We start from the raw sequence: 8,039 nt of genomic DNA, 5'->3' as shown, positions 1-8,039 counted from the left end.
TTCTTTTAAAGTAGGCATGCTCAGTACAGGACAACACTTCTTTGAAGGTTCAATGAATATTTTTCTTTAGTTAGTATTTTTCAAAATAAATAGAAACTAGAGTGATTGTGATTTGCTTCGGCATCTTTTTGTTTCATATTACCACAGTGTTAGGGAACATTCTAGTGGCAGGTACATGTGCTGAGATAACATCATAAACATTCGCCCTTCTGTTCCCCTCTCCCCTCCTCCCTGCCCTTTCCACCCATCACTCAGTGGCGATTATATTGCCCGGAGGAGAATTAGGATCGGTAGAGCAGAAATTCAAGGAGAAAGAAACTATGTATGGTATTATAGTATTATTATTTTTCACTCCCAAACTAAGATTTTAAGATCCAAAGGCGAAGCACTGAGAGAAATAGAACCTAGAGTTTATAATCTTTTCAAGAGGAGTCAGCCAAATGCCTGTGCTAGCCCCTCGCGGCATCGGGAAGCCCGCCAACCCCTGGCAGGGACCATCCTTGCTATTTCTATGAGCTCGTCCTCTCGCCCCTGGCAGAGAAGCTACGGCTTCCCCTCACTGCAGCCTGCAGTTTTACCACAGCTCATTCAACAAAAGACCCATCTCCTGGGGGCACTCAAAAGCAGGTCCCCTATCTCTGCTAAGATTCCATACAATTATCTATAACAGAGAAGCTGAAGTAACAGTCGCTTGAGAAAGAGTGAAGTTTATTCCTCTATCACGTCACAGAAATCCAGAGGAGAGCGGCCTCGGGCAGGGATGGTAGCACTGCATTCAGCAAGACCTCAGGCGTCTGTGTTGCCCCTGCGTTAGTCTAGCTCTGGCTTCCGCCTCAAGGTCAGCTCTTGTCCCAAGATGGTGGCTGGGCTTTCACCCATCACATTTGATTTCTGACAAGAGAAAGAGTGCAAACTTCACATCTCCCAGCTTGCTTGAAGTCCCACACAACATTTCTGATTAAATCTCACTAGCTAAGACTTTCCCACATGGCCACACAGAGCTGCAAACACTCTGGGATGTGCGGCATTTTAGGTGGCTGCATTAACCACCTCTCACCCTCCCTCCAAACCGTAAAGCTTCTCTGACGAAGAAAGAAGAATAGCTATTGGATATGAACTCCAAGACTCTACCATATGGGTCTCTCCTGCAAAAATAAATAGATAGATAGATAGATAGATAGATAGATAGATAGATAGATAGATAGATAAATAAATAGTTTTTTAAAAAGCTAGATCTTTGAAAAGGCGTTGCTGTAGAATCGAACATGCCTGGTAGATGGCTGGATAATGGGGGGAAATTCACCCTTGTTTCATCATAAATTACATAGGTACATGCCTGGTAGATGGCTGGATAATGGGGGAAATTCACCCTTGTTTCATCATAAATTACTAAATAAATAAGTTTCCATTAACATTTTTAAAATTAAACAACAATGAACAAAGTCAAAAGTCAAATATTTCAAATGTATGTATATGTATACACATATGTATATATAATATATAGAGTACACACACACACACACACACACACAGAAGAAAAACATGTGATGTGTGAAGACAATGAAACGCATTTGTAACCGAGGCCCGCAAACAGCACAGTCGCCCCTTCCAAGACTGTCCAGGGACATCCGGATTTGCAGGTAAACCCAAAGAGCTGCTATGCCAATGACCTTGGGAAAGAGATCCATGTCCTGGACTCATCCACCAACTCTAGAAGTCAGAGTAAAGAACCTGTAACATTTTTCAGGCAATTATGAAAGACTTAAATGCAGCAGCAACTAAGAATGGTGGAAGTCAACATACCCAGGCAAATAACAGTTAATACAGAGTGGAGCCCCCACTAAAAGCATCACCCCACTAAAGCAACCACCCTAAAAGTAGGGCTCCCCCTCCTCCTACCTAACAGTGGGGCTCTTCCCCCAAAGAGTGGGACTCCCTTCCTAGATAAAGGCCCGTCAAGTGTGGCGCTCCACCTTCTAAATCGGGGTTCCCCCTAAAACATGGGCTCCCCGCTAAAGCGAGTTATCTCCCTAAAACCAGACCTCTCCTTCCTATGTGTGCGGGGATCCCTCCCTAAGAGCGGGACAATCCCCGCTAGAGCAGAAATCACTTTCGAGGAGCAGGGCTCCCCACCCTTTGAGAGGATCTCCCCCTTCTATATCGGAGCTCACCCCGTAAGAGCACTGTGCGGGCCTAGAGCATAACGCTTCCTTCGAGAGTGGGGTACCACTCCTAGAGCGAGCCCCTAATAGCGGAGCTCTTTCCTAAGAGCGTAACTTTTGCACACGAAAAAAAGGCTCTCTCTGAGAAAGGGCTCCCTGCGGCCTGCCTTGGGATGGCAGTGGGGTGAACATACCCACATTCTCAACTCCATGGCTGGCCTACAGGCTCCCTTTCTAGAGAGAAGCTCTCTCCCTAGACTGGGGCTCTCCCATTAAAGAGGGGCTCCCCTCTCTCTCCAGAGAGAGGATCTCGGCCCCCGGAATCTGCCTCGACTTAGCCCACAGCCCTCAGCCGCCGGCTCTCTTTGGGTTTCTCTCAGATCTATGAGGGGCTCCCTTTCTAGAGTGTGCCCTCCAGAAGCGAGGCTCTCCCCCATAGCGGACCCCCCCTTAGATCAGGGCTTTTCCTCTACATTGGGGTCTCCCCCAAAGAGGTGCGCTCTCCCCCAGAGCGGGACTTCCCCATGAGAGCAGGGCCACTGCTAGAAGTGGGCTCCCTCCTGAACAGGGCCCCCCTAAGTGTAAGGCTCCACCCAGAGTAGGCCCCGTGAAATAAGTGGGCTCCCCTAATAGCGGGGTTCTCTCCTAAAGATCAGGAGCCCCCTACCTCAAGAGGGGCACCCCCCTTTGAGCAGAATGTATTAAAAGGGGTAGCCCTACACTTAGAGGGGCCCCTCTCAAGGAAGGGAGCTCCACTCTTTTGGGGAGTGTTCCACTGCTAGGGGGAGCCCCATTTTAGGAGGAAGAGCCCCATTTTTAGGGGGCCTTCTTTAGTGGGAAGGCCTCTCTTAGTGGGTGCCCCACTCCTAGAGGAGCCCCCCACTCAGGGAAGCCCAATTTTAGGGGGGCCCAGCTCTGAAGGGGGAGCCTCACTCTAGTGGGAAAACGCCTGTTTGGAGAGAGCCAAACTCTTAGGGGGAGGCCTTGTTCAATAGGAAAAGCCACACTCTGGGGGGAGCCCCGCTTTTATAGGAGAATCCCACTCCGGCATCTCAGAGGGGGAAGCCCTGCTCTCGAAGAGAGAGCCATGCTCTAGAAAGAGAGCCCCTCTCTAGGGAGGGAACCCTCCATTAACTTGAGAGAAATAGTTATCTTCACCCAAGGGCGACCCAAAGTGGGCTGACACCAGTGGGCGTTGCCGAGGGAGCCCTCTAGTGACGGAGCCCTCTAGTGACGGAGCCCTCGAAGAGCTGAGAAAGTAATTATCTTCATCCACTGCCAAATCCAAACAGGGTTGACAGTTGAGGGCTGTGGGCTATGTCTCTAGGGAGGGAGCCCCTGTCTAGGAAACATTTCCGTAATAACATCCCCGTGCATGTCATGAAAAGTTTTTCTCTACTGCCATGTCATGTGCATTTTGGGAATAACACCCAAGTGTATGTCATTAAGTTACTCATTGCTGCCATCTCGTAGGAATCTTGGGAATTACACTTCAGTGTATGTCATTAAAAAGTTATCTTCTGCTGCCATCTCGTGTGCATTTTGGGAATAACACCAGAGTGTATGTCACGCAAAGTTTTTCATCACAACCATCTAGTGTGCAACTTGGGAGTAACACTAGGGAAATATTTTCTCTCTCTGAAGGCTTCTGAGCCAATGAAGACTATGTCAGACACAGGGTTGGGCCCTAGGTTCAGTCATGTGTGCCCTGGAAGCTGCCACTGGAAAATGGAGTCCTTGAGATGACACCTGGCACAGGTCTTGGCACATCCTGAATCAACTGCCTTCTCACCTGCCTCTTACCTATGCATGCTTTATGCCACCTTCCCCTCTTGGCTCTCTACCTTCCCTTGGGCAGTTTTTAAACTAACAGTGTGCTTAGAGAGCCTTTATAAGTAACTACATCTGGGGGTAGTGGGGTGTAAAGCAAAGAATTATTTTGCAGGTAAAAGAGGCAGCCCTGAAGGAACAGACCAAAAGGAACCCAAGTTTGAAAGCAGAAAGCTTAGATATAAAAAGACCATAGAGAGGCCTGTGGAGCCAAACTGCAGCCCCCAGGGAGAGCTGGGGAGGCAGGGTGCAGTGGGATCCTGGGCTCTGGTCTGGAGGCTGGAGCTGAAGGGTTTGGGGGGACTTCACTCCAGGTGCAGCATTTGCAAAACGAGCTGAACACCAGGCTCCTTGGGCAGTGTGCATGGTCTCGCTGCACTGTCGTTGCTCATCCTGGGACAGGAAGTCCCGTCCACAGCTGAGAAGTGAATGGAGTCTCATTTTTAATGGCTGAGAAACCTTACATCTTGCAGGAGGAGGAAAGCAATTTTCCTTTTTTCACTACTTATGAATATGGCAGAAAGGTATGCAGAAGTAGTTGTGTCGGTCCTTTTTTCTTTTTTTTTCTCTTTGTAAGTTTTGTCTCAGAATATTTCTGGATGAATGAGGTTTTGAAGAAGCCACTGCTGGGACCAGCTTCCATCACAGTCTCTAACGCTAGGCACCTGGCTGTCCCCTTCTGTGGCTTCTGTGGCTGCTCACATGCTGCAAGGCTGGTTGCCTTCTAGGTGGTGGCATTTGAGCACTGTGACCAGGCCATCCAAGCAAAGGTCATCTGTTCTAATTTAACTGTTGGCAATGTAAGAGAAAACATAATTATCTCCCATACCGTGACAGTTAAAAATTCCTACTTTTTCATTCTCTTTTCTAGAAATGTTATCTAGACACTGATTTGTTTCCACATTTTATATCTCTCCCAAAGAGAAATAGTAACGTGAGATCTGAGAATCAGGATACATGTTCTCTAGATACCAAGAGAAAGATTTTCATTCGAGTCTGTGTCTTAGACCAAGTCTTGATGTTGTATCTCCATAATCTACCTTCAAAACACCTGGAGAAATTATATAGAAGAAATTCTTGAGTTCGTCCATCCACACTTCTACAAGTCATCTGTCATTTTTATCGATACTCTGTCCTGTGCCTCCTGGAAACATGTAAGATGTGGCTTTCTTAAACATGTGTCGAACATGTGAGCAGGTAACAATCAAAAGTTTATCTACACTGCCAAACCTTAAAGGAAATTTTCAGGTTTTCTCCTCCCCAAATATCTATTCCAGCATCCCATGTTCCAATTTCCTGAAAGTAATCTCTATCTATTGAAAAAAGGCCTCCTGCCATTGTAGGTATTCTGACAAAAAGAGTCCAATCACCGTTTCTTCTTTCCATTTCTCTTTGGGGAACAGGATATCAGCAAAAATCAAGCTTACAGTGGAGTCCACTATGAGTCGTTATCGGAACCTGCCATATGCTCAAAAGTATTATCACTGGTCGCATGAATGACAGGACACACTGCTGTCTTCCTGTCACGTTCGATGCTGGCTGAGAGAGCCTTCAGCCATCTCACTCACACTGAACGTCTAAGAAGGTGATCATCTGGCCTTGAGACACAGCCGCTCATTTCATTTCTGTATTTTTTAATTTAAAACATTTTTAATGTTTCAATTAGAGTTGACATTCAATATTATTTTATAAAGACACAGCAGCTCCTTTTAATCTATCTCTGATCAATCCAGAACCTTCTTCCATGAGAGCTCCATAAACTGATACGTTTAATTTTTTTCCCATACCTTTCTGGAGGTCTTTTCAAAGAGTCTCTTTCACTGGCATCATGTACGACAACAATTTCTTCTAGCCTGTGTCTTAGTGAGCGATTAATGGCCCTATGGGGGGACACTCCGAGCCTCACTGTGGCAAACTACCACCACACTTGCCGTAGGAAGATTATCTGGATATATCTTTCTTTTATACCTTCTAACGTATCATCTGGTAAAGACCTGTGGGGTGCAGTCATCTCACTGGCCATTTAATTGAACTGACTGACTTTAAACATCTCTTTCAGCTTTTCCTGATCCTCTTCGGGAGTGAGAACCAGTTCCCCGTTTCTCCAGGACCTTCATGAGGCCTTTGTGCTGGCTTTAGAACAGCCTGGCAGGAAGGCCTCGCTCCTTTTCTCCACGTTCGTTGCATTCACTGAAGTGAAGCGGCAGGAACGCATCCAAGAGAACCCAAACCAAGGAGGAGGCTAGGACCACCTTGCAATATACGAATTTTCTCAGGGCGCTTTTAGTCAAATGCAAAATTAAAATGCGCGCGCGCACACACACACACACGCAAAGATCATGAAACGTTCTCCAACCAAGTTTCATCAGAAATCATATTCATAACCCCAAAGTAGTTTTGCAAGTGGATTCCTATCCCAAACTCATATCTCCTTGGTCCATGAGAGGCGGTGGGGGCCTCTCTGGGCTGGTCCCTGTGACACTCTTGCCACTATGGCATGGGCTCTACTCTTGGTCCACCGCTCCACCTCCTCGGCCACTGTCCGAGTCCACTAACAATTTTCAAATGAGGTGTTGATAAGTCAGGGATCCCCTGTAATAAAGCGCAACAGAAAACAAAATGCCCTGATAAATTCACATTTCTGCCAGTTGCTCATGTGCTTAATAAAGAGCGCGAATTGGCACAGGAGCACCTACCTGCAGACGTTCTGAAAGTGACTCAATCATCCTTCACATTCCTATACTTTTATACCAACCGTGTGTTGAAGAGATGTATTTAGTCATTCAGAAATTATTAAGCGATTCGGGTTAGCCTATGTCCACAATTCTGCTAACTGTTCTACAATCAAAGCTCATGTTTGAAGAACCCTCTCTATTTTCCAGAGTCTGGGCAGGGAAGAGGCCGCGGACACTTACGGGTGAGCAAACTCGGTCCCTTCCCGCTCCTCTGCCAGGGGTGGCTGTCCCAGCGACAAAACGCCATCTCAGGCACACCGCCCACACAGCGTAGGTCCACCTGCTGCTCTCCCGCCACTGGCCACTGCTGCTTGGCCAGAGGAGGTGCGGGGCGCGGGTGTCCGTGAGGGCGAGGCCGACACGCGGTGAGGACCCGGGCACGGGGAGGGGGCCCCGGCCTGTGGGGAGGAGCCGACGAGTGGGTCGCAGGGTGACTGGCCCATCAGTGGACTCCGTTTGCCCCGAATCCAGACCTGGGCCTGCAGCTGTTGGGGGTGGAGGGACTCGTCTCCACCCTGCATGGACGGCCACGTGACCCCACGTGACTGTGCGCGCCTTCCCGCCTGCCACTCACGTGACCCGCAGAGTCTGCGTGGCTTCTCGTGCACGCGCACCTTGCCTTTTCAGGAAGCCCCTGAGAGGATCTTCTCTAGGCTTCCCATGTCCCCGGGGTGCTGAGGCAGTCCGTGTACCTCAGCATCCCCGAGAGGGTGCGCCAAGGGACCGCCATGGGAAAAGGTGAGGACCACTGTGGGCGACGACGGCTGGAGGGTGAGGGAAGGGTATCAGACTTCAGAGGACCCAGCAGAGGAATTTTGGGGTTTCTTATTTTTACTTTTTCTGATGTAAGATAGTACTGAACATAGGTTTACCTATTTTTTGCTTTATATTGCAGAGGAACTAACGATATTTGGGTCTATCAGTATCCTTGTATCAGGGAATTGCTTCTACCGTAATTCCAGCCTGCCTTTCCCACCAGGCTAACAGCTAACTGATGGAGAGGTTCTGCCTAAACCAACAGATTTGGAGATTTTGGCTCTTTCTTAGATGCCACCTCTTTCCTCTCCCCTCCTCCTTTCGCGGGAGAGGAAAAAATGCTTGGGCTTAAAGGCCCACTTAAGATGATTTGAGAAAACCAGAAAGCTCCCATCTTGTTATGGTGCCAGCATGAATGGCCTCAGCACCGCTAGCTCCTGGAAAGTGCCCCATCTGAGAAATCACATGTATCGGTAGAAGTAAACAATATTTTTGTTTATCCTGTCAGCCTTTTTGGTCTGTTTCTTCAGAGTTTGGGAGAATTTAGAAGTGCTGC

General features: G+C 48.0%; 1 pseudogene; it reads right to left on the bottom strand.

Annotated features, from left to right (window-relative positions):
* Positions 1-4,576: 4,576 nt before the first annotated feature.
* LOC111739113 lies at positions 4,577-7,457 on the bottom strand (annotated as a pseudogene).
* Positions 7,458-8,039: the final 582 nt, after the last annotated feature.

The sequence above is a fragment of the Pteropus vampyrus genome, unplaced genomic scaffold (assembly GCF_000151845.1).
Source record: "Pteropus vampyrus isolate Shadow unplaced genomic scaffold, Pvam_2.0 Scaffold47, whole genome shotgun sequence".
Taxonomy (NCBI): Eukaryota; Metazoa; Chordata; class Mammalia; order Chiroptera; family Pteropodidae; genus Pteropus; species Pteropus vampyrus.
This window is presented reverse-complemented; position numbering and strand designations above follow the sequence as displayed.